General features: G+C 42.7%; 1 long non-coding RNA gene across 1 annotated transcript in view; it reads right to left on the reverse strand.

The window, feature by feature from the left end:
* Positions 1-23,093: 23,093 nt before the first annotated feature.
* The window catches only part of LOC129060918 (uncharacterized), a 29,599-nt gene continuing 24,981 nt past the window's right edge, over positions 23,094-27,711 (reverse strand). Inside the window, exons 2-3 of the long non-coding RNA XR_008527813.2 lie at positions 25,160-25,428; positions 23,094-23,308 (exon numbers count right to left, since the gene is read on the reverse strand). This is a non-coding gene — a long non-coding RNA (uncharacterized LOC129060918). The remainder of the gene's footprint in view (positions 23,309-25,159; positions 25,429-27,711) is intronic.

The following is a 27,711-nucleotide window of genomic DNA, read 5'->3' on the forward strand; positions in this document are numbered from 1 at the left end:
TTGTGTTGCCCCACCAGCTTCCCTCTATTAGGCCAAGGTAGTCAGCCCATAGCTGCTAGAAGGCTCAAAGGGCTGCTAAGGGCTCAAAGCTGTGTCCCTCAGTGAGAATCACCTTTAGCCCCAAGAAACTTCATCACTCAGAGACCAGCCTATTACCAATGAGGGTCTGGAGTAATAAGGAAAAACAAAGGCTTGGCCCTCCTTCCTCAATTCAGAACAGTTCGGAAGGGTTGTCTAGCTCCAGAGCTCCATGTGGGATCTGCTAAGACCTCAGTCACAGCCACACCACAGGTGAGCTTTCCCTCTACCCATTTCTGCCTTCCTCTCTTCCATAGAGGGGTGGCCCCAAGAGCATTGCACCAAGCCCACTGCATACAACTTTCCCCGCAGAACCTGTTATAGGCCATGTGACCACAGATGACAGTTCCCATGACCTTGTCTGTAATCATGACTATATCATTGCACTTTTCCATTTTGTTTTGCATGATTTCTTCAAGCCACCATGTCATTGTTTTCCGTTTTCATTCTAGTTTCATGGCCTTTAATGTGGCTTTTGTCTCTGTAATATTTTTGCTTCATCTTTCATTTTCTTCAAGAGCTCTACTAACTTACATGCCATTTCTTTCTATTATTTTTTCTTTGACCCATCTATTTCTTTTTGAGCTCTTTTTAAGAATGATTATATCATATGTAATGCCTGTAAGAATGTGGAAAAATACTCAAGTTGGGCCATATGGAATTGTATTTTTGTGAGTCAAAAATGGTCACATATGGACAATTTCGTATGGTTCAACTTAACATTTATTTATCGGAAGTTTTTCTGTAGTTTCTTGTTCCTTCCCCTTGTCATGTATGTTTTTCATTTCTTTTTACTTCATCTGTCTTCTCTCTCTATCCCACCCCCACTTTATTTACCACTTCCATGCAAAGATCCTATATTTGTTTCCTTTTATAAAATAATGTTATATGTGAATGAAGTTCATTATGTGCTAGAGTAATGTCAGAGGAGGTAAGGAAAGGAGTTGGGACCCTCTCAGTACACTTTTGGGCACATTGTGAAAGATTTCTTCTCCCAAATCTGGAATTTCTTCTTCTCTGAGAGCATGTTCACCCTCAACTTTAGGTGCTTAGTAGACCCACGTAGCTCACACACATTTAGTTCACTAAAAGCAAAGCCCTGGAAACGAATTCTTACACAAGGAACTTGTAAGGGACTGAGGGATATTGGCTACAGCAGAGGAAGAAGCTAAGCAAAGATGAAGTTCCAGCTGAAGTCTCGCCTCAGGCTGATCCTTCAGGGAGCTCTGGACCATACATAATATCACAGAATTGCCCACCATGAGTTTCCCTTATTAGCCAGCCATGAGCTGGAGCCCCCACCCCATGCCCAGGGACAGGGTTGTAACCTATCAGGCATTTCTGGAGAAGGCAGCTCATCATGTTGTGGGATATTCTCTGGAGAAGGGAACCATTGCACCCAACACACAAGCAGCTGCAGGATGGATGCTCTGGCTGGAAACAGGAGTCTGGGCTTTCTGTCCTGCCTCCTGTCCCTCTTCCAGCCTGCTATGTCTCAGGCAGTCGCCATGGGAGAGATGGCCAGACATCAAGAACTTCGTAATAGAAATGCCCTGCCTTCTTGGGTCTCCTTCCGCTCCCCGCTGCGTTCCCTCTCTGCAGTCACACATTCTGCTCTCCAGGGACATTTGCACCTCTCCTGGGGCCAGGCCACACCCCTTGTTCTCATGGTTTTAACCAGAATATCATTACCATGGTCTTTTACATGGAAGTACTTGTCTTTGGGGAAGTCTGCATCCTGCTCATAGCCCAAGGTGGCATGTGTCAGCTTTAGGCATGCTTCCTCTGCTTGGGCCAGTGTCTGGTTTTTGACAGATACACTCCATACTTTCTTGTTCAGGGTTTGTCAGTTGCCTTGCATCCTTATTTGTGATGTGCTTTTTCTCTTCTTCTTTCTGAAAGTTTTCAGAAGCACTTGGGAAAGGTCAAGGGCAACACTCACAGTCATAAATAGAAAGTCTCTCCATAGACTCTTTTTTCTCTTTTGTTCAATGGGAACTATATCATATACACAAAGTACTGCATATAAAATACATGTAAGGTTTAAAGAATGAAACTAATAAAACAATGTAATACAACAACCTGTATCACTATGCAGATGAAGAAACAGAGCATAGCCATTGCCTTCTAAACCCCATGAGTGCCAACTGGGGGAGGGACACTCATTTTGAATTATCTTTATTCAAACTACTATTTTGAATTATATTTTTACTACTACTATTTTGAATTATATTTGACATTACCCTTGCTTTGCTTTATAGTTTTATGAGGTGTGTCTGTAATTCCTAAATGAAATCCTGTTTAGTTTTTCCTGACTTTCCTCTATATAAATGGAACTGTACCCTATTTCTTCTTCTGCAAATACTTCCCAGATTCCATAGTATAGTTCTGAGATTCCTTCATATTCAGCACTTGGCTGTATTCAGCTTCATATTCAGCTGAGTGCTGAATATGAAGAAATCTTAAAACTATACTATGGAACCTGGGAAGTATTTGCAGAGTATACTCCTTGTGTCATTGTGTAGTATTCCTTGGTGTGACTATACCAAAAAATGTATTTCTCTATCTTGCTGTTGCATTATTTGCATTATTTCCAGCTTTCTAGTATTAAGAATAGTGCTGCTGATAACATTGTTATATCTTTCTCCTGATGCATAATTGCAGGAATTTCTCTAAGTTATGTGTCTATGAGTAGAGTTGCTGGATCACAGGGTATTCACATTTTCAACTTTACTGAATAATGCAGTTGTTTCTCAAAGTCGCTGTGTCAGTTTATACTCCCACCAAAAGTGCAGAAAAGTTTCCTTTGTTCCGCCTCCTTACTGACTTCCACATCCTTAACTTGGTATTTTCAGACTTTTTATTATTGTTTATCTAGACAGTAAGAAATTATATCACATTATGATTGTAATGTGGATTCCAAGATGACTGTAGTAGCTGAACATCTTTTTACATGTTCATTGGCCATTCATGCTCTCTATGGTGAAATTTCTACTCATCTCTTTTGTTCCACTTTCTTTTGGGCCATTAGTCTTTTCTATATTTACTCATAGTTTTTTTATTAGATTCTAGACACTGAGCCGGTGTCAGTTACATGTGTTGCAAATCTCTTCTCTCAGTCTGTGGCTTGTCTTTCTAGTCTCTGATGTCATATAATAGCTACATGTTATTAATTTTAATTTACTCTGATTTTGCAATCTTTTTATTTATTGTTAGGGTGTTTTTGTGTGCGTGGCATGTTTAAGAAATAACTACCCTAAGGTCTTCAAGATATTCTTTCAGATTTTCTTCTAAAAATCTTAAACTTTTATCTTTCATTTTTAAGAACTCTATCGATCTGTAATTAATTTTGGTGTATGGAATAAAGTAGGGATCTATTTTCATATTTTTTAAGTCTGGATAACCGATATCTGTTTCTGAAGAGTCTATCTTTTCCCCACTGATATACTCTCAGCTATCAGTTTCCACATATGCATGGGTCGATTTAGAAGCTCTTGATTGCATTCCATTGGTCTATTTTTCTATCCCTGTGCCAAAGCCTCACTCTTTATTTCTGGACCATTAATATTTTATGCTGTTATCTGATAGGGCAACTATCCCTCTCCCCGCTTATTCTTACTTTTCAGGAATGCATTGGCTCTTCTTGACCTTTGGCTTTTCCACATAAATTTTGAAATTAGTTTATCAGGTTCCATGAAAATTCTGTCAGGATTTTCATGGGAACTCCATTCTATGTATATCAATTTTGGAAGAATTGTTATTTTTATGATATCAAATAATCTTATTTACAATCATGGTATGTCTCTTTTTTTTTCAGACCTTTTGGATGTCTTTCAATACAGTGGCATAATTTTCTCCAAAAAGAAAATTACAGAATAGCAGTTACGAGCACATATTCTAGAAACAGATGCTGGGTTTGAATTCCTACTCTGCAATTTATTAACTGTGGAATATGGAACAACTTATGTGATCTCTTTGGGTCTCAGTTTTCTCAGCTGTAAGTGGAACTAATTAATAGTACTTACCTCATAGGGTTCTTATAAGGATGCATGAATTTTTGTATACTTATATATTATATATAAATATATATGTAATATATACTATATATAAAATATATACTATATATAAATATATATACACAAACACAAAAGAAAATATATAAATCAAAAATATAGTGTAGTTATAAACAAAATATATCTAGGATAATAAATGCAAAGACTTTATATAGCACTTATCATGAGCCATGTACTATTCTAAACTATTTTATTTATATGTAAAGTGTTTTGAATAGTGCATAGCCCATGGTAAGTACTATATAAGTCTTCGCTTTTATCATCTCTAGATACATTACATTTTATTTTCCTCCCATAAATAGCATTTTAAATTGCATTTATGCGTGTAGCTGATTTATACGTGTCAGTATACACGGACAATTGACAATTATATTAATCAAAAGCTGAAAACTGGTTAGATTATCTTATTAATTCTAAGGATTCTTGTACATTATTTTGAGCATTTTAGTAGATTATCTGCTAATAATACGACTTCATCCACTCTACTTCTTGTATATTTGATTTTTTTCTTGTCTTATTGCATTGGCTAATACTGCCAGTATATTGTTGAATACAAATTACAGTGGCAAGAATCCTTTCTTGTTCCTAACTTTAAATAGAGATAATTTTATATTTAACCACTGAATAAAATGTTGGCTATAGATTTCAGGTAGAATAGTGTATCAGGCTAAGAAGTTTCTTCTTCTATTTTGAGTTTGCTAAAAATTTTTATCATAAAAAATATTATTTAATTAGCTATTGTGACAAATAATATTTATCTATTAAACGTTGGACTAACATTATATTCCTGTAATCATATGAACTTGGTCATAGTATATTATCATTGGTTTTAGATTCAATTTGCTAATATTTTGTTTCAGATGTTTAATCAATAATAAACTGTTAAATTGCCCTGTAACTTCCCTTTCTTGTACAGACTTTGCTAGATTTTCATTTTGAAGATACGCTGGCCTCTTTTTGACTTTCTGAAATTTTATGTAAGTTTGGAATTATTTGTTCCCTAAAAGCTTACCTAATATTTAGAACTCTGTACCTGGTATCTTCTTTGAAGAGAAGTTTTAAAATATTGAATCAGTACCTTAAAGGCTATAAAATCATTTCTTATTCAATTTTAGGGATTTTTATTTTCCTAAGAATGTATTCATATTGTCTGAATTTTTAAGTTATGGAGTTTTTATTTTAATTACTTTTTAATCTCTGCTGCCTCAGTGCATAGTTATGTCTCTTTCATCCTAATTGCTATTTACTTGTTTTTTCTCATTATATCCTTATCAGTCTTGCAGAGATATGCGAATTTCATTAAGATTTTCAAAGAAGCAAGTTTTATCTATTGCTCCCTTCTATTGACTCTGTTTTTCATTTTTGTAATTTCTGACCTTGTCTTTACTACTTCCTAACTTCTTTCCTTGAGTATTTTCTATTACTACTTTCTACTGTTTAAAGTAAGATGTTTAACTCACTTCTTTTCAGCCCCTCTTCTTTACAATATAAGCATTTAAAGCCATAATTTTATTTGTAGGTACCATTTAAGCTGAACCCTCACAAGATTTGATTTATAAGATTTTCACAATGATGTTTTTATTACATATTCACTATAAAGCTTCTTTCATTTCTGTTTTCTTCATTTTTAGTCATTTATAACATAATTTTGTTGTTGCCTAAGAATGCGGTTTATAAGACTATATTCATTAAAAGGCAGACAGCCTCATACTTGATTAATTATTATAAATGTTCTATGTGCACTTGAAAAGAATATGTATTCTTCAATTGTTTGTGCGTGTTCTGTACATGTTAAATCAAACTTGTTAAATGTGTTTTTCAGATCTTCTCTGTCATTGTCTGATCTGCTTGACTACATCAAAAAAATCACTGGCTCAGTCATTGAGAGCAGGATGCTAAAATCTCCCACTTAGGTTGTAAATTTGTCAATTTGTCCTTATAGTTGCATCAGTTTTTGCTTTATAGATTTTGAAGCTATATTGTTAGATATATTCAAATTTAGAATTGGTATATATTGAAACTCTATTAATTTGTAGTGAGTTTTTTATCTCTAAAAATATTTTTGGCCTTAAAGGCTATTATATATGAGATTTATATACTATACTAGCTTTCTTTAGCATTTATCTAGTTATGATTTTTCCTATCGTTTAATTTCAATCTTTCTCTATTCTTGGATTTTGATATGTATTTTGTAAATAGCATATAACTGGATTTCTGTTTTGTTATGCTTTTTAAATCCATTTTGGCATTCTTTATCTTTGAACATGGCATTTGGCCCTTTCATATGGCTTTCAATTTCTCATACATTTGAGTTTACTTCTACCATCTTATTTTCAACTTTTAAAAACCGTTTCCTTCTTTTAGATTAATTTAGTTCTCCTTCCATTCCAGTTTTTCTTGTACTAGTTTTGGAAGTTATTCACTTTATTTTTATGCTTAAGTTTAACAGTTATTAAAGTGAAAAGTTAATTGTCATAGTTTGGGCTCCCTGATTAACAGAATCTAATACAAGGGCTTGAAGGCAGATAATGTATTTGGCAGGCAACCAAAAAAGCAAAGGAGTGAGAGAATGGTGGGAAGAAGAGGAAAAACTCTTAGCAAGGGTCATTATCAAGGTCACTACTGTGAGCAATGGTAGGTTTTCTGCCATGACAGAATTCAGCCAGGTTTTCTGAAAAACATGAAAAATGACTTCCAGAATTTCCCATCTGAACGAATGACTTCTAGAATTTCACATCTGAACGAATGACTTCTAGAATTATCCATGTGGAAGTACAAGCAGTTATCTATCACTTCCCATTCCTCATTAGTTGGGGGTGCCCACAGGGTCAATAATCCCCCATACCTCTATTCTGCACTTGCACAAGGGCCTGTTGGTCTCCCACGGCTTTGGAGAAGGCTTTTCAGCATGAAGAGGAAAGGAGCACCGTGCGTCCAGGTTGGATGTTTTCAGCATGAGTTCAAGGTCACATATTAGTACCTACCACAGCTGCAACTGAGAAGAAAGAGGACAGGGCTGTCTGCTACATAAATCATCTTTACTCTTCTCTCAAAAAAACAGGGATCATAGAATGCTTTAAATTCAACCACTCCCATCCTGACTTATTTGTAAGTGTCCAGGATTATGGTTCTATTTTACTCCACAAATTAGGTATATTAATATTGTTTAATACAGTCAATGTTTGTTTCAATTTACCCATCTGTTATTTTCTTTGCTTACCCATCTAACTAGCATTTTAGACCTTCCATTCAAAATCATTTTCCTTCTTCCTAAATTAAAAATCCTTGGCTGTTCCTTTAGAGAAGGCTGCTGTCGAAAAATGCTCCCCATGCCTGGTTGTCTGAAAATTTCTTTTTGTTGTCCTCGTTCATGAAAGGAGTTTCATTTGATATAGGGTCCTGTTGATGCAGGACAGGTAAGCCCCAAAATTGGGGCTTAGCCCAGCAGGGTTCTTGGCTTCACCCAAGAAAGAATTCAAGGGTGAGCCAGTGGTGTTAGCAACTTTTATTGAAGCAGTAGTGCACAGCAGCAGCAGAGGGACTGCTCCTTGTGGATCAGTGCTCCCTACAGGCAGTATGCCTAGAGTAGCAGCTCAGATGCAGGTCTGCACTAATATTTATACCCACTTTTAATTAAATGCAAATTAAGGGTCAGGTTATGAATAAATTTCTAGGAGAAGGGTCACAACTTTTGGGTTGCCATGGTCATTGCCATGGAAACAGGTGGGATGCCATGGTAACTTCTAGGTGTTGCCATGGCAATGGTAAACTGACATGGCACACTGGTGGGCATGTATTATGGAAAGCTACTTCAGCCCTGGACCCATTTTAGCTAGTCCTCAATTTGGTCCAGTGTCCAAGCCCCACCTCTGGAGTAGAGTCCTGCCTCCTGTATCTCATTATGTTGACAGTCATATTCTCTCTAAAGTGTGAAAATCTCATTTCCCTAAGTTCAGAGTTTGATTGTTGGTGTTGAGAAGTTATCATAACCGAATTTTCATTCCTTTAGGGTAATTTGTCTTTTGTTCCTGGCTGCCTTTAAGATCTCTGTCTCTGATGTCCTGTAGTTTCACTGTGGTGTATTTGTGTATGGATTTACTCAATGTAGGCTTTGGTATCTTTTATAAAATAGAAAAATTATCAATCATTATATATCTCAGAGTAGCATCTCTTCTCTTCTTTTTCTTCTTTTTCTATTCCAGTGATAGAGATCCTGGACTCTCTCATTCTACCATCCATGACTCTCAACATCTTTTGCAGGTCTCTTTTAGATCTATCTTTCACTTCACTAATCTTGTCTTCAACTGTCTGCTAAATTTTAACTTCATTTGTAATCATTTCTTATTTTTAGAAGCTCTATTTGGCCACTTTTCAATCCTGCCTGATCAATTTGTATAATCTCTTGAGGGGTTTTAATCCCTTCTTTTACTCCTTCAACATCTTCACATTGAATTCTCTTTCTGCTAGTTCCAACGTCTGCAGTCATGGTTCTGATTGTACAGTTGGTTGTTTATGCTGACTCTCACTAATGGTGGTTTGTGTCCTCATGTATTTATCAGTTTCTCATTGTGAGCTTATGTTCCTAGGATCTTTATCTGTGGGAGTTTTCCAAGCCTGTGGTTAGAGTTTTCCTCCAAAGAGTGTTTATATTTGTTTTTTCAAAATATCCAGGGGCATTACCAAACTTAAAACTAAATTTTCAGCACATAATTTTTCAGGTCATACATGTAACAAATACAGACCACCAAATATGCATGAAAGCATGAGGGAAGGCTTGTGGATAAAAGTTCTCAGGGGAGAAATGTTCTTTTACTCTGTTCTACCTACAGCCAACAGTTATGTTTTCTCATTGTCTCCTTCTGTAGGGTGGATAACTTTTTCAGGTTGCTCACTGAAGGACCTCAGCTTTATGCATGAGTATTTTCACTTTGTTTAGATTGTAGCCCTTTTCTCTTATGTCCTATATGTGTAACACTTAAGACACAAAGGACAAATGCCAGCCTCTATGGCAATCACTTACTTTGCCCTAGCTTAGCCACACTTCTAAAAGACTCTTATTTTAAATCCCACATATATTGGTTAGCTGTACTTAATGGGGGGTTCATCTGAACGTTTTTTTATCTGTTCTTGCTCTCCATAGACTTCATTTGTGAGATTGCTGAACATACCAAGAAGACTCCTACATGTAAATGAAGAAGTTAATATTCTTTCTACTGTGGTATGAAGGATTGCAAGACACACTTGTGTAAAAGCTGCCTCATAATCTTGAGATTCTTACCATCAGATACATACTTGTTTGGACCCAGGCACTAACCTGCAGAGGGGCCTGCCAAAATTGGAGTTACCAGGGAGGAGAAATATACAAGCCATTGTGTCCTGGTAACCCAACAGACACTAGCTAGCTGTCATTTGGCCAGACTGGAAAATGTAGGGTTGTGGGAGACAAGGGGAAGGCAGGAGAGCTCTGGAAACTAACCCATTATCTAGAGAGGGAAAGTGGTAGGGATAGAAATTAAAGAGAGAGACACGTATCAGTGTTGGGGATTGGGGGGTTAGTTGGCTAGGGGATAACAGGAGTTTCCCTAGGGACACTCAGAGGGCATTCAGGTGAGCAGTATGAAGAAGCAGGATACTAAATAAAAACCACAGTGTCTCAACTAACATCCTAAAGCCCAGCCCTGCCACAGGGAGAACCATAAATGAAAGGCATGTATAAAATGTGCATGTTTCACATTAGAGCCATAGCCATATAAATCAACCAGTTTCATTCTCTTAGATGAGGAAACTGAACCCAGACAGCCGACGATATTTGTCCAAGATCACATTGTGGGTGTTTGAGCCTATGTCTTCAGATTCCTAATGCCAGCACTCTTTCTGTCTAACAGATCTCAACATTTCGTCACCCAACATGGTGTGTTCATATAGAACCCGAGTTACAGAAGGTATCATAGTGTAATTTGAAGAAAAGTTAAGTAGTCAGATATGATTGGGAGACATTGATTTGAACAGAGTAAAGTACATTTGGGAAGATTCTTTAAATCTCTTTTAGTGTGGAAGAACTGTGATATGTGATGCTCAAAGAGAGGGGTATAGAATATAGGGTTTCCCAAATGTATTCAACTATGAGATCTGTTTCATAATTGAACATCTCAAGGGACCGATATTCAGAAGAAAACAATTTGGGGGATATTAAGCTATATCATACTGCTCTTCTAACTCTCTAACTTTTCCAAAATGTTTGCAGAATTCATAACAACAAGCATTTATTAAGCACAAACCATCTGCCCAGCCCTGTGCTAAAGCACTGGAGGATACCAGGATGAACAAGGTCCCTGACCCCAGGATGCTTATATTGTCCTAACAATATTCAGACACGTGCATACATAATTGTAAGCCTGCATAGAAAATGATTAAGTACCTCTGGGAAATTGTGATAATGTTTTGGGGGTTAAAAGGTTGGAAGCTTCACCGCTGAACAGAATCTTCACATCACATCTAACAAACCCCTAAAGTTAACTTTTCCAAAACTGAGTCTCTGATCCTAAACCTGCTCCTTCGTTAGTCTTCCCCATCTCGGGTCATGACATCTTTCTAAAGATGTCACGACCTCAGGCTAAAACCATTATAATCATCCTTGACTGTTCTTTTGCTCTCTCACCTCACAACCAATCCTTTAGATGATTTTGTTGACTCTAGCCTCAAAATAAATTCAGAATACAAACACTCCTCACCACCTTTACTATGATACAGGTGTACATTGTGATCATCTCTCACCTAGATTACAGCCACCGTGTCCTTACTAGTCTCCCTGCCTCCACCCTTGCACCCCTATAATTTTCAACACAGCAGTAGATGGAATCCCTTTAAAACCCAAGGCCAAGCGCGGTGGCTCACACCTGTAATCCCAGCACTTTGGGAGGCCGAGGCAGGTGGATTACGAGGTCAGGAGATCGAGACCAGCCTGGTCAACATGGTGAAACCCTGTCTCTCCTAAAAATACAAAAATTAGCTGGGCGTGGTGGCGCATGCCCGTAATCCCAGCCACTCAGGAGGCTGAGGCAGGAGAATCACTTGAACGAAGGAGTTGAAGGTTGCAGTGAACCAAGATTGCGCCACTGCACTCCAGTCTGGCAACAGAGCAAGACTCCATCTAAAAAACAAAAAATTAAAACAAACAAACAAAAAAAAAACCAAGTCAGATCATGGATCCCTTGGTTCAGAACAATCCAGTAGCTTCCCTATTCACACAAGTGCAAGGCCAGGTTTTTACAATGACCCGTATGGTCCTGAGTGATTTGGTCCTATTATCTCTTTGGCCATATATTACTCCTCTCCTCTTTAACCCATTTCCCATTTAAAAAAAAAAAAAAAAGGTGAAGCTCACTGCCAGCGCTCATTTAATTTTACATAAACACAATCTTTGAGGCTGAAGCAAATCTGACCGATTACCAATGTGAAAATAAAATATAAAAACTGTTCTTGGAGTTATTTCTAAACAGAACTTGTCTCTAATCCTAATTAACAGAAATGTATATGATGTTACATAAGAGAGCACCTATTTCAAATTACAAGCCCCATTCCCTGGCATTCCTTTCCCTGACTTGTTTTTTCGACAAACACTTACCTAACACACTAAATAATCTAATTATTCATTTCTTTATTGTTTCTCTCTCCCCATTAGAATATAAACTTCGTAAGAGCAAAGATTTTCACCTGATTTGTTTCCTGCTGCTTCTTCTGCACATAAAACAGTGCCCAGCATATAGCTCAATAAATACTCGTTGAATAAAAAATGAGCAGAACAAGTTGTAGGTATTGAGAAAGGCTTAATGAAGAAGGTGGCATTTGGGAAAAGCTGGGGAAGAAGGGGCTGAGTGAACAGAATATTGAGAAGTCTCTCGAGCTGCTTGCATCCTGGTGCAGCTCTGACAGTGGCTGCTGTCTGACCTTGGCCAAGTCGCAGCCTCTCTCAGTTGTACTTTGATTGATCAGGGATTTCAGGATGGGATTCCTGAGAGGGTCTTGGGTGTCTGGGGAGAAAAGGGAGCATGTGGCATGGACAGAGTGGCTTTGCACGTCTCTCATGGACAGGTGGCATCCTGCACAAGACTGCATTTGAAAAGCATTCCACTGCCAACAATAGAAAGCTTGAAAACCATTGCTCTTGGTGGTCTCTAAGGCAGCTGCCCTTTTTTAGATAAGAGATCACTGGACAACCCAGGCTAGGAGGATGAAGGCAGATGGGCCTTCCAGGTGGTAGAAAACTATCCCTTAGATCAGTCCAATTGGAAATTGAAGGGTTAAAGCCCACACCCCAGGGCAAGCAGCCTATATTCCAAATCCCGAATCCTACCACGGCCAAGCTGCTCACCCCAAAGGCTGGGTGTGGGAGACCTTCAAAGCCAATGTCCCACCCTGTCGCTTAGTGGGTGAAGAACAGAGCAGACAGCCCCACTTGGGAAATTCAGCAGGTGGCAGAATTCAGTTTGTTCAACTTCCTGGGTAAATTAAGAGTCCAGGATTCCAGCCTCACACTAATTAAATCATAAGAGAAAATGATAGAGTGAAGAAAGACGACACTGGAGTGGTTGAAAGGTGTGGAAAGTCTGTGCTAATGATAGCTGATTCTACATTAGCATGAATACCTTCGGTTACCCGTGGAATGTGCTGAAGCAGAGGCTTTTGTCAGGCCAAACACATCTGTGAATAATTGAACAATATTCATGTCGAAAGAGTCAGCAATTTATCACCAACTTGGCCTCCACTTTTAGGAGGGAATAACTTTTTGAGAGAGGATATTAAAACTGTGTACATACTCACGTGCTACTGTTGCTGCAAAAGAAAGTTCAGATCTGACAACCCTTGTATGTGACAACTTAGAACATTAACTTGAAATATTCTGAATTTTATTTATGCAAGATTCAGAATCAGAAGCAATGAAGTCGGACACTCTCCGCCCCTCACCCTCATCAACACACATACCCATTCACAATCCCCCACTCCAGAGGCAGCTGCTTCTGCTGTGTCCATCTCAACGACTCCAGGCAGCTCCTCCACCCACTCCCCCCAGGGACCCTCAGCCTCACTGTCACGGCTCAGGCCTGAAGGACTCTTCCCTTGACAGAGCTTCCTGTCAGGTATGCCCTGAGCAGCTGTCAGCACTCAGCTACCGGTTCCCATGCACCTGAGACCTCTGGGGAGGGTATTCCTTCAGCAGTGCTGAGGCCAGCCAGACGACCAGGACAGCCGCCGGGAGGAGCCCGGCTGTGAAAATCAACTTGGTACCAAGAGAAGAGACTAGGAAGTCAAAGCCAAGAAACTTAAAGATCGACTGAGTACAGCAGAGCCAGTGTTTGTTGATAAGAAACCCGAGGCCTGGAGAAGGACAGTGACTTGGCCAAGGTGCAAGAGTAGCAGAGCCACAACTGTGCCCCTCAACAGCCTCGTGTCTTTCAGACACATGGACTCATTCCTCCTCTCTGCAAATAGAAAGGCGTTCTGCAAAGAAAACATTTCACTAAACACTGAACAGGAGAGGTTTGGAAACGTCAGGAGGAATGAATTGCCCACCTCCTGTACTCATGGCAGAGCCCTGGCTGAGCACGTCCCTGGGGCTCTCAGTAACTCATTCCTGTGAGAGGGCTCCCTAAAGGGAGAGGGAAGAGAAAAGGCAGCCCTCAAGTTGGGTTTTCCCACCCTTCTCTGTATGTATGTGTGTATATGCATGTGTGTTGGTTTGTGTATATGCATGTATCTGTATATATATGCACGCATGTGTATAGTGTATGTGCAGGCATACATGCATGCATATGTGTATACACATGCAGAGGTGCATATGTGTATATGTACATGCGTGTGTGCATGTGTCTGTGTATGTGTGTGCACATGCATGTGTGTATATGTATGCATGTCTGTGTGGCTTGCATGCCTGTGTGTATGTAGGGGGCATATGTGTAGGTATTTATATCTTTGATCATTTTCTTCAGAGGATCAGAGAGACAATGTAGACCGTGGATGGAGGAAACTGCCTTCCTTAGGGAGAGATGCTGAGAGAATGACCCTGGTATTGATCTCAGCAAAGCTTGGTACTGCCATTCAGGTTGTACAAGTTGCTCCCTCTCTGATGACCCACTCATGCCTGGCACTGCCCTCCCTGGCCACCAACCCACAGCCAATTTCCTCCCAGAGCCACAACCAGGGCCACCCTCACGCCCAGCCACTAATGAAGCTCCTTTCCTCTCAGCTCTGAAGGAAGGATGAGTGGGCAGGAGGAGGGGACCTGCTCCAGATGGGGGCAGCAGTAATGTGATAGGATAAAAATAGAGGTGGCAGTGGCTGGCTTTAAAAGTAAATCTCTGCAGGGGCACCTTTTGATTTAGGACACTGGAAAATGTTGAGTTCTCCTTTTCCAGGCTCCAACCACTGCCCCAACCCCACTTCCAGCACTGTCTCCCTTCCTACTGCCTGCTTCTTCCAAGAAAAATGTCCACATCCGTGGGTTTCCCGACCCAACAGCTCTGTACACTGTAACTATCAGGTTAGAATAAAGAATACGCCACCAACCCACAATGTGGTCCTGGATCAGTCGTGCTCCTCCCGGGACCTCAACTTTCATAGACATAAAATGAGGAGTTGGGTTCACACCAGCTTTCTCCTCTCTCCTTCTCTAAATCACAAAGAGTATAGTGAGGGGTCCAGGCATAGGGCTGCCCTCCGCCTTAGCAGCCTCATGCTGGCCTGTCCTCCAGGCCTCCTTTTATGCCACCTTCCTCCTCCCCACTCTGCTGTCCAATTCACCTAGCAGTGGTCAGCACTGCAGCCTTCATAACTCTTTCACAGATGCAAGTGACAAACCATGACAGAAAGGAGAAAAATAGAACCTATCACCTCGCCCAAGGGAGAGGTCTGAGGATTGACTAGCTTCACACCAGATGCATTCAGAGGCTTGGGCGGCAGCACGAGGACCCTGCTCCTCCTCGTGTCCAGGTTTGGGAATGATGGTCTGGGAGTCATGCCCAGAAAGTCTTCCTTCAGGGTGGCTGTGTGGCTGCTGAAACCTATCCATTCTTTCTGCTTCAATTCCAAGAGGAAATAAAGGGTTTCTCTTCCAGGAACTCCACAAAGTTCTAGATTTGCTGAGTGGATGAGCAGAAGTCGAGAGCCCAGTCCTGGGAGAGAAGAGGCCTTAGAGGGGGGAACTTGAGTAGACATCAACGTCATGGCTCACGGTCCCTCAAAGAGAGCTTGGAACCCAGGACAAATAAGCAACTGCTGAATGAGGGAGATGGATACCTTGATTCTGGGATTTCGATAACACGATTTTGTATCAACAAAATGGGAAATGACCTGTCTCAGGGAAAGGGGCCACAACTACCAAACAAGACTTGGAAAATGAAAACTCTGCTTGATACACGCTGAAGAAGGGAGGTCAGAATCCCTCAGGAAAAAATGGCAAGAGTAGGCACCAAAGAGCAGGCACACACACGCACGCACGTACTGCAGAGTAGATGGCGCATTCCAGACCCGCCAACAGGGGCATCACCAGTGTTCATCCTTGTTTGCTAACGACCTATGGTATGTCCCTGACCCGGGTGGTTGGATCCTGCAAAGTCCACATTAAAGGCATCACCACCCACCTCTGTCTCCATCTGCCACCCTCCGTCCCTCACAGCCTTCCCTCCTGCCCCAGGCAGAGCCCCTCTGGGCTCCTCCATAGGCATCCGCAGCCACAGAGCAAGTGAATCAGAATCGAGAGAAATCTCACTCCAACATCAGATGCTGCCTCTTTGCCCAGAAATCTCAATTTGTTTTCCTTCTGAACATTCCAGTTTGTAAATAACATAAAATAAATATATGTTGTTGTTGTTTTACACTTAATACCGTGACAGCTGAAGAAAGCTGAGAATGGCAGTCTGCACCAGGCAAGCAGCTTACGCTTAGAAAGGCAGCTGGGCGGGGGCAGGGGGTGGGGAACAGAAACACACAACAAGTCTGCACTGGGGCTGAAGGGGAATCGCTGCCCCCAGTCTCTCTGCCCCAGTATGCCCAGCTCTGATTCCCCAAATAAGATTCTGCACATCCCAGACCGCCAACCAATAAAATGCCAGTGGACACACTGGATGGATGGCATCCTTGTCCTTCCCTTGTACCTCCAGCAGGCAGCACACAGGCACACACAGGCACACACATGCGTGCGCACACGCACACACATGCTTGCCATCGCATGCTCTCTCTGAAACCATGTCCTGATATTTTCCTTCTTCCTGCCTCCCCTTACCTCTCTCCTCTACCATTTTGAATCCTGCTCCTCCATAAAGATCCAGTGCCATCTTCCCCAGGAAGCCTCTTCTGCCCTCCCCAAGCCCAGAAGAGCTCTTTTCTTAGGAACTCTCACTGCACCTTATGTGTGTATGTTCCTCCATTGCCCCCCAGAAGCTAGTATTTTTCCAGCATCACACTGCAGCACACACAGGAGCAGGATAACCTAGGAGGCAGAGTGTAGTTATCTTCACACTGGCTGGATTTTGGTCCTGGCTCTGCCATTTAATGGTTTTGCACCCTTGGGCAATTTGGTTACCCTTGCTGGACCTGTCTTTTCATCTGTGCAATGGGAAGGATGATATTAATGCTACCCAGCTGCTAGGTTGTTACAAGACTCAGTGAATGACTCTCTATAAAGCAGTCAGACCAGCACCTGGCAGGTCAAAGCTGTCATCATGTTCCCTGTTCTCCCAGCCACATCCTCAGCTCCCTGAGGGTTAGGACTCTCTTTTCTGTTGGCTCTAGAGAGCCTTGTATACAATGCATGCTCAATACGTGTTTGTTGAATAAGCAACTGTATAGCTGGGAAGACACCTTGAGGAAGCCTGGTTATGTGAGCTCTTCTAGACCATCCCCAGTGAACCCAACAGTTGCTTCAAGGCCTGCTCCTTGCCCCTCAGGGAGGTGTGCACATCTATTTCTGCCTGGCAGCCCCAGTGCCTTGGGGAGGAAGGATAGCCTTTATGATGTTTATTTTAGAAGCTGTTTTCTTTATGTGCACCTAAGCCTTGACATCTCCAGCCCACAGAATAGCAAATACACCTTTTTAAAATGAGCAGGCCATCAACGAAAACAATATTCATGACATTCAATTGGGAAGGCAGGAGGTAAATTATGAAATTAAAGGTATTCCTGGTGGGTGACAAAGAGCAGAGAAAGCCGTGGAGCAGTGTGCGCGGGCTTGGGGGCTCACTGGCTTGCAGCTCTTGAGCCAGTACCCGCTCTTAGGGGATCAAGAATGGAGGCAAACCAGAGAGCAGGCTGGAGATGCAAGGGGAGGGGAAAGAAGGGAAGTTGGAACAGAGAGGAAGGGGAGACAAGAAAAGAAGGGAAATCGGCACTCAATCCCAGGCAGAGATTTTTGCTGCAAATCCAAGATCCCTCATTTGTCCTGCAATTAGATCTTGGTTAAGATAGAGTCGAGATATCACTAGACTTTGGAAAAGGAGGGGCTAGAGAAACAACAAACCTGGATTCCCATAAAATTGATGATGAAGATTGAATTCATAGTGATATTTAAAACATCCAGAACAGAGTCAATGTTATTTACACATTCTCCGCCTCATCATCATTATTGGACTTCAAATGGTGACATCTGTTCAGCAAATGTGTGGAGCCCCTATGTTGTGCTAGAGACCAGGTATCCAGGACACATATGTGAATAAGAGGAAGTCCCCACCCTGAGGAGGGAGGAAAGCAGCTATGGAGAAAGGCAAATCACCAGGCAGGTGAGGGAGGAGGCCAGAGCCAAAGCAGGGAGCCCCTAAAGCTGCAGAGTTCAGAGCTCTGGGGCTGGTCTTTGTAGAATCAGCCTGTTTCCTCTTCTGCGCACCCAGAGCTGGGCTGACAGAGTCTTGAGACTGGTCCAGCTGGGCCATTCTGTGCCACCCAGACCCGCAGAGGCTGGGCAGGGCCGAGATGCTGCAATCCCTCATCCATCGTGGCACCTCACTCACAGCCAGCCTGAGCTGCCCTAGACCTTGGACGAGGCTTCCTCTTATGAAGGTCAGTCTGGAAATTCTACTTTCAAATTGTTTCCCTGGTTCAATCGACTTTCACATTCATAATACAACAGAGATCTACAGGGCCACTGAGCTGAAAGCGGCTGTGGCTTTTCATTTCCTGGCATGATTAGGGGGATAATCAGTGTGCTTGGAAAAATAATAAAGCTGAAGTCTGAAGTGGGATCAAAGCAAAGAGTCTGGCCACACACACAGGCCTGGAGACACAGTGACACACAGGCTCAAGCCTTCCCCAAAGGGCAGGAGAAGGGGAGAGGCCCTCTCACACAGCCTGTGGAGAGGGCTGCAAATCAAACCTGCAGTTGCTCGCTCAGCACCCACACCAACGGCGCCAACTGGAAAATGTCTTCCACCCGCCCATCAGACTGGGAAAGCAGAGAGTTGAGTACAACAGCTAGAAGGAGAATCGCAGCCTCATCTCCCCAGCAGGGAAGAGAGAGCAGGGATGAGGGGGCGCTGACTGCCATCTGCTCAGCAGAAACTGCCCCCCAGCCACCAAGAAACAAGGAGAAGCTGCCCAGCCGGAGGAGCTGGGGACAGGTACAGCTGTAAGTGCTGGGGTGTGGGGCTCAGGTTAGCCACACCACACAGTTCCTAGACAAGAGACCTGGAGGTGTAAGTGAGAGAACGCGGGAAACTATCCAAGGTGCAAGCTGTATCCTTACAAACCAAGAGCCCACGCATCTCTGTTTCCCCATTTGCCCGGGGGAGGGAGAAATTCCAGCCCTGCCTCCCCCATGTGACACTGAGAAGTAAGAAGCCAGACACCAATGTAAACTCTTCATCCTGAGGGGCTGCAGGACATGAAACGGACTCCAGCTGGGCTGGCCAGATAGGGCTGCTCCCACAGGAACCAGGAGGGAGAACCAGGAGGGCAGAGGATCATGGATCAAAGAGAATGCTCACTGGGCCCCTGAGGTGGTGTCCTGGGTCTTAGAGATGCAGGTGGCAGCAGGAGGCCTGGCAGGGAGGGCAGATTCCCATGCAAGCCCTAGGGAAGGACACAGAGTGTGCTCAGTAGGACATGCTGGCTGGAGAGTCAGAGCTGCACATCTAGCTCCTGCTTTGACCTTGACCCCTGCCTCTCCCAGCCAGTCACTGCATCGGAAGAGCCAGTGCAGTGCCAGCCATGTTTTCGTCCCCAGGCCAAGCCTGGAATCCCTCATTTTTGAAATGAAGGGGATATCTGAGCCCTGCCCCATCCAGAGTGTTCATTGCAAGGGTCATTGAGAGAAGTGGGGTTTTTGGATAAGGCCCCCATGGAGGGTTGATAAAGGGACATATAAATCTCCTCTTCCATGATCAGGAGAGAAATCTGAGGGTCAGAGAAAATCTCCACACATGGTACATTCATCCCCAGGGTTAATGCAAGAACATTTTGTGGTGAAATCCAGGCCAGGATAAAAGGAGAACATGCCTTTAGCAAAACAAGGTCAAGGTTATTATTTCTCAAGGAACAGGGACACAGTCACTGGTTTTTTTCCCCTAGACTAGAGGGAGAATTCCTCATGTAGCCTAGACTGGGTAGTCTATGAAGAAAATTTATTTTCAAGGAAGCAAGTTACATTTGCCTTCAGGACACTCGGGAGGAATACCAGCAGTGGCTCTGTGGGTAGAGACATGGGTCTACACTTGAAGCTGCAGAAGTTTTTCTTTTGCTCTGTGCCTCCGCCTTCCCTTTCTCAACTAAGCAAAGGCTAAGCAGAGGAAGACTCCACTGGCTTTGGCTGGAGCCTGGGGGAGCAGCTCAAGCAAAGCACAGCGGGGAGCAGGGCTCAGACCTGTTCAGACAGTGGTCAGTGAAGGGCAGGATGTCCAGGAGCAGAAGACTAAGGCCTGGCTGGGGAGGATGTAGGGCACATTTGAGGGATGTCAGAGCTTAAAATGGGGCAGCTGGGAAAAAGAAGAACCTGCTGGAACAAAGAAAACAGTAACCCCAGTGTTTTGGGAGGCTGAAGCAGGAGGATCACCTGAGCCTAGGAGTTCAAGACCAATCTGGGCAACATAGTAAGACCCTCATCTCTTAAAAAAAAAAAATTAGCCAGGCATGGCGGCACTTGCCTGTAGTCCCAGCTAGTCAGGAGGCTAAGATGGGAGGATCAGTTGAGCTGAGGAGTTCAAGGCTGCAGAGACCTATGATCACACCACTGCACTCTAGCCTGGGTGACAGAGCGAGACACTTGTCTACAAAAATAAAGGAAACAAAACAAAATCCCACCCTCGCATGAAACAATGGAGCAAGTCAGCCCTTAAACACTTCTATGCAAAATAAAGGCTCAGGTTCCCACAAGAGGCCGGGGTGCACACACCCTGCATAGGGAAGCCAGAAGCAGCAGAGTTTGGGGAGAGGTAGCTCCTTCCACTGTCATCTGATGCACACAGGCCTAGCCCCTTGCTGGCCCCGAACCAGAAATTGTTCCTACAGACAGTTTTGCAGTGAGGAAGACCTGGGCCTCAAACGGCCTCCTCTGAATTTAAGTTTCCTCATTCATAAAATGTGAGTGATAAATTATACATCTCTATGTACACCCAGTGTAGGGTGAATGTGATAAATACAGGGAGGTACTTTATAAACACAAATCTACTCACAAATAATTGGAACTATCACAACACTTTTCTTCTAAAAGTAGTTTTTGACTTTTTGTTGTTGTTGTTGCTGTTTTGAGATGGAGTCTTACTCTGTCGCACAGGCTGGAGTGCAGTGGCACGATCTCAGCTCACTGCAAACTCTGCCTCCTGGGTTCAAGCAATTCTCCTGCCTCAGCCTCCCAAGTAGCTGGGATTATAGTTGTGTGCCACCATGCCTAGCTAATTTTTTTTTTGTATTTTTAGTAAAGATGGGATTTCACCATATTGGCAAGGCTAGTCTTGAACTCCTGACCTCAAGTGATCCACCTGCCTCGGCCTCCCTAAGTGCTGGGATGACAGGCGTGAGCCAACGTGCCCAGCCTTGACTGTTTATATACCTTTGGCTGGGTTTTGCAAAGAGAAAGAAGACTGGGAAGTCCTGTTCTCAAGATGTGTTCATGTTCCCATCTCCTCTTCTCACTTAATATGCTCTCCCACATTCACCTTAGAGGTTCCAGATGTTCTCCATGTGTTCTAATTCCCAAATCATCCCAGGATCTGGACAGCCTAGTGGATGTTCTCTACTTGGGTCTGCCTTAAGGCCTAGATGAGTCTACTAAGGCTGCCATAACAAAGTACCACGGACTGGGAGCTTCAACAACATCTATTTATTTTCTCACAATTCTGGAGGCTGGAAGTTCAGATTAGGGTGTTGGCAAGGTTGTTGTTATCTGAGCCCTCTCCCCTTGGGTTGTAGATGTGTATTCCATGGTCACCCCTATGTGCATGTCCCTGTCCTGCTCTCCTCTTCTTATAAAGACACCAGTCCTATTGCATAGGGCCCACCACAGTTGCTGTATTTTAACTTAGTCATCCTTTAAAGACGCTGTTCTCAAATACAGTCACATTCCAAGGTACTGGAGGTTAAGACTCCGACATAGAAACATGAGGGGGGACAAAATTCAGCTTAAAGCAAAACCCATCTCTGCTGTCAGCAACTCTAGGGAGGCTTTCCTGAGCCTCCTGTATCAGGCCAGGAGAGGCGGCCTTCTTGATGCTGCTTTTACATCTATACGGTTTGTCCTCTCCAAATCCCATGTTGAAATCTGGTCTCCAGTGTTAGATGTGGGGCCTAATGGTAGGTGTTCAGGTCATAAGCGTGGATCCCTCATGAATAGATTAATGCCCCCCCCCTGAGGCAGGAGGGGGCCAGGGAAGTGAGTTCTGCTCTATTATTGGTTGTTAAAAGGGCTGATTGTTAAAAAGATCCTTGCAGCCAGGCGCGGTGGCTCACGCCTGTAATTCTAGCATTTTGGGAGGCTGAGGCGGGCGGGTCACCTGAGGTCAGGAGTTCGAGACCAGCCTCAACATGGAGAAAGCCCGTCTCTACTAAAAATACAAAAAATTAGCCAGGCGTGGTGGTGCATGCCTGTAATCCCAGCTACTCGGGAGGATGAGGCCGGAGAACTGCTTGAACCTGGGAGGTGGAGATTGCGGTGAGCCGAGATCGTGCCATCGCACTCCAGCCTGGGCAACAAGAGCGAAACTCCGTCTCAAAAAACAAAACAAACAAACAAAAAATCCTTGCACTCCCCTTCTCGTTCTCTCTTGCTTCCTCTCTCACCATGTGATCCCTGCACACACTAGCACCCCTTCACCTCCCACCTTGAGTGGAAGCAGTCTGAAGCCCCCACCAGAAGCAGATGCTGGAGCCATGCATCTTGTATACCCTGCAAGATCATGAACAAAATAAACCTCTTTCCTTTATCAATTACCCAGCCTCAAGTATTCCTTTACAGCAACACAAACAGACCAAGACAGCATCCCCTCGAAGCACCTCTCACTGCTGAGCTATTTCCTGAGTGTGTGTCTCCTGCCAGACTATGACCATCTGAGGGCAGGACCCTGACTCTTCCCTTCTGGGACTCCAGCACCTCCCATGGTACCTGAGAGACAGACGGCATTGAAGATATTTCCAGGGGTAAATGAGTGATTAAAGATCCACCATGCCCACCTTGCTCAAAGAAGGAAGCTATCCCATAGCATTTAAAGAATGCCCATTCCAACACACACCATATTAGAGCCATGTAAAGGCCAGGTTTGATTTCTTGCTCCCTTTTATTGTGTGATCAATAACTTCTTTAAATCCTTAAAAATAAGCTGCAGGGCAAGACTAGAAAACATAAAAGTGGAGAAGAGGACAACGTCGAAGAAGCCTACAAGAAGCACGATTAATATGACATTGGCATTACAAGGATATCAATATTAATAGCAATATTAGTGCCAAAAAAGCATCAGCTTCAATATTTTTCAATTCCTTACAAACACCTTTAATGAGTGATGACAGATGGGCAATTCCTGGGTGGAACTGAAATGGACTATCATGAAGGCTGATGGGAGATGGGAAACCAGATGTGTGCTCCTCCTTGTGAGAACCGGCCTTCACGCTGTCTCCCTATGTCTTCAGCAGACTGCAGGGTCATTTCAGAAGCTCAGTCAGTACCCTGGATGCCCCCAGGGATTTTCCTCAGAGATTGAAGAAAAAAAAAAAACTATCATTCTATGAACTATCAATGTCACTTGCGAACAAGGTGTTGATTGCAGGCTGAGGATGTGAATGTGGGCGTCCCACTTTAAGCAGGAAATGTGCTCCTGCAACACATGATGTGGAATGTGGCCTATTTGAAATTGCCTCTTACTGCACATACACCAGGGGGCTCACCCTTTCAAGAGATTCTTTAGCAAAATAATTTATATAGCCAAGAATTCTTTTGTGAAATGAATACAGGTGTGCTCTCCCTTAAGCAAGTCTAATTTACAAATTCAATTTAATTGAACAAATGTTTATTGATTACTTTTTCTGTATTCAGGGCATCGTGCCAGTGAAGGTGATAACAAAGATGCTTAAGACATGATCCCTGCCCTTCGGAAACTCATACTTTAACAGAGGGAGACAGGCAAGTGAACAAATACCTCTACAAATGTGGTGAGTGCTATGGCGAAGACACACTTAAAATTGTCTGGGTATCAAGATAAACCAAACAATTTATTAATAATGGAATAGTCAAGTAAAGCTGTAGGGAAAGCAGGTGACAGTTAAAGGAAGGGGACATTTGGAATGGACCTTGACGTTTAAGTAAGAGTTCACCAGGCTGGAATGTGGCCACATCCCACATGATAAAGAAACAGTGTGCCTATGCATAGAACACCCAGGGGTGGTGAGGGAAGGATCACAAAGGTGAAATAGAGGAGAAGGTTGTGGATAGACAGCACGCTCTATTGGAGGATCAGATTCAGCCAGACTCAAACCTTTATTCTTCACCCACTCAGCTGATGTACCTAAGAAGTCCTCACAGGATTCCTATAGCTAAACAGCTCTCCTGCTGCACTTATGATATGACTCAATTTACAAGATGTTGCTTTATGTCCATAAACAAACTCATTAATTTTGTGTAAAGAGGTACATTTGTAAGAAAAGAATTGCCGCATCTGGGTGTTCTCAGAGAATGCAGTAAAAGAAGACACTGCTGGAGCTCAGTGCTTGGCTGCATATGGCACACAGGCAGCCCCAGGAAAGTGAGGCTCAGAAATGGAGAAAGCCCATTTGAATGGAAACTCTTCTAAATGTGTCAGAACAGAATAAGGGAGGCACAGATCGACTCCCGGGAGGCTCATGGTGCCTGCGTTAAGGAGATGGCAACCCACATTTTCTGTGAATGCTCCTCTCGCCTACATGGAAATTGACCTCCTGGTAGGTTTCAGACCTCAGGGTTCACAGATTTCCCACCTGTTCTGCGACCCTTTTCTGTCCACCAGCTGCTCTCTCCAATTTTCATTATTTTTAGAATTATACTGACAGCCAGATGGAACAAAGTCATCTTTATCACTATTATCATAAACATCATCATCACTTTCCAGGATTGTAGTTTGAAAACTACACGCCTGCTTATTTGATCCTGGAAAGGATCCTGAGAGAGACACAGGCTATGACCTCCAGGTTCTAAGAGAGGCATCTGTGGCTAAGAGAGGATGCTTAACTTGTCTGGGGTCTCACGGCAAATTATTTACAGAGATAAACCTAAAACCAGGTCTGGCAACCATCACGAGCTATCTCCTCTTGCTGCAGTCTTTCCAATGAGGGTTGAGTCAGCCTCATAGGATGTCAAAGCAGCCAGCCAGCTAAGGGGTGTGGATTGAGAGACTTTGCTAAGATCTCCTGCCTCCCAATATTTCCCTGTCTAACCAGTCTCAAGGCATAGAGTTACACCATTTGGTATTATGTGTGTGTTTGGGGGAAGGGATAAAGATAAATAGCTTCAACTTACAGACTTTTTAACTTTTCAAAAGTCCTTCTGCATGTTTTACCACAAAACTCACCTCATGGTAGGGCAAAGGCTATCTATATCTGAGATGCTTTTCACTGCCAAGTTCAAGAGACAGGCAGAAGTGCTCAATGCTATCTGAAACATAGAAGTCTCTATGTAGAGATGGAGTAGCCCCAGGCTGTCAATAAAGTCATGCAAAGAGGTCATTCAGGCCTCAAGTTCTTCCCAACTTTCTGCTCTGCATCCTGGCAAGGTGACAGCTCCCCTCTTGGACACACAATGGCTGCAGTGGGTGGCTCCAGGCATCTCTTCCTCACATAACTGAATCAGAAGGAAAACAAAATATATCCCCATTTTATGAGACCAATGAAGATGGTTTCAGACACCCCCTACTCAGTAAACTTCTTTTACTTATCATGAACTACAGCAGGGCCACCAACTCATGCCTGATCAGTCCCAGCCAAAGAAATGGGATTGCACTGACTGGCTTCATCTGGTCAGCTTTCTTCTGAAAAATGCAGGGCTCCATGAAGCCCTAATTTCTTGAATAAGATCTAGGTTCTGTTAGTGGGAGGAAGGTGGAACAGCACCTGAATAGGTGACTAACATCATCTGCCACTTATCCCCAGGTTTAGATTCTTCTAAAGGCCCCATTGAGGAGCTGACACCACACCCCCACCCCCCATAGCAGTTAAGCTATTATCAGCTTTATAGGAGCATAATTGTTATGTGTTGTAACACTATCAGCTAGTAAGGCCTATGCTCCTTTATCAGCTGTTATTAATCCTATTAGGTATTTGGTTTAAAAAAAAAAAGTATTGTTGTAATTAATCCTGCCAAGTTCTGATTATGTTTCTAAAAGACCACAAAACAAACAAAGCGCCAAGAACTGGATGCTAAGCTAGGCCGGGGATCCAAAGAACAGGAATCCATTCCAAAAAGGGGCCGGGAGGACGTTCAGATGCTAGGGCATGGCAAAAATTGCAGGAGGAAGGGGCCCCAGAAATGTCACTTCACCTAGCATGTCGGCCTAGGACTGACTGACCCCAGGGTACCCCAGGCGGGGCTGTGAAGTTGAGAAACTGAATCAGGTACATGTTGACTATAGGAAACTCAGCAATTCTCAGGCCAGATGAAGCCAGACCTCTGAGGCTGACCCAGTTCTAAAGGCCGTTGTCAGAACTGCTCTTTTTAATGATAAATACTTTCACCGGCAGCACCAAATTGCATCTCATACTTTGCCCAGTTCTCCCCTTTGCCTATCTCCTTTTCTGATATTGCAGTGGTGTTGGTTGGTTTGAGTCAGGGCCAGCAGCAGAAGAGGAAAATATTACAGGTATAGGTGCCCCGAGTCTCCTGGGTAGTGTTTCCTAATTCCCAACAGACAGTAATCTGCACAATTTAAAAACAAGACATCAGAATTAATGGTAATTCTCGGGAGTCCCCTCCATTCATAAGTTATTCCCTGTTTTTCATAACACTTCTTCTGTGTGTTTTTAAATAATAATGAGTGAATATAATAAACAGTGAATCATTTTCAGGTTATCACAGAAGTTTTTATTAAAAACATCATAAATGTTTTTTATTGTCATAAATGGTTTGTTAGTATAAAAATATTTTATGACAAGCTCATATACTGCAATAAGTATATACTTTAAGATTATATAATTCAATATAATTCAGGAGTATAAACTTCAATATGTAAAAACGATCTCTCCCCGATAGAGACGTTTGATGATCAAAAACATTAAAAGAAGGGAAGGGAATATTAGCAGAAAATGAATGCCAAATAAAAGTTACTTAAAATTTAAAAATAACAGCACAATATTTAATATTCAAATGCTCGTTTAAATTCTCAAAATGAAATATTAAAACACACAATGCATTAATTGCCCTACCCAAAAGTTTGGATCTTTTTGTATGTGTGACAAATATTCTGGACAGAAAATTTCTTTCATTTTGCACTGACGTTTTTCAAGCTGATAAGATTGTGTCAAAAAGCAACTTCAAGCTGGCATTAAGGTCTATGATGCTTTACATAAGCTCATTTCTTTTTTTAATGGCTAAAGCATTTTGTCTGCTTGATCTGACTTTGGTTTTGTCTTCGAATTCATTACTGCTTCTACTAATTTAGATTTTTAAATCAGTTTCCGCTTTAATGGTGTAGTATTCCCACAACATCCAAATCTTCTCTTTGCATTTCTGTTAAAGTATTTGCAAATAACTGTAATGTAACTTACAGCAAATATTCAAGCCATAAACATTTTGGGGTAGCAACGAAATAAAATAATTTTTGGATCTCCTAGCAAGCGCTCCTAACAGCACCACACAGACTCACATGCTGAAATTGCCAATTTAATGACTTATTTCACTTCCAAAACATATTATTTCCTGAAACACCACCCAGAGAAGTTGTATAAAGTTATCCATGTGTGTCATCTTACTAATATTTATTTTATCTGCAATAAGCACTCACCACTAGCAGCAGACAAGGCAATTAACTCACTCTTCTCACATGTCAAAGACTCCAAGCACCTGGCTAGAATGACCGCTACTCTCCCACCTGCTCCTGTCCAAGTCCTGGAAACTAAGACCTTGAGCTTT

Source organism: Pongo abelii, chromosome 7 (assembly GCF_028885655.2).
Source record: "Pongo abelii isolate AG06213 chromosome 7, NHGRI_mPonAbe1-v2.0_pri, whole genome shotgun sequence".
NCBI lineage: Eukaryota > Metazoa > Chordata > Mammalia > Primates > Hominidae > Pongo > Pongo abelii.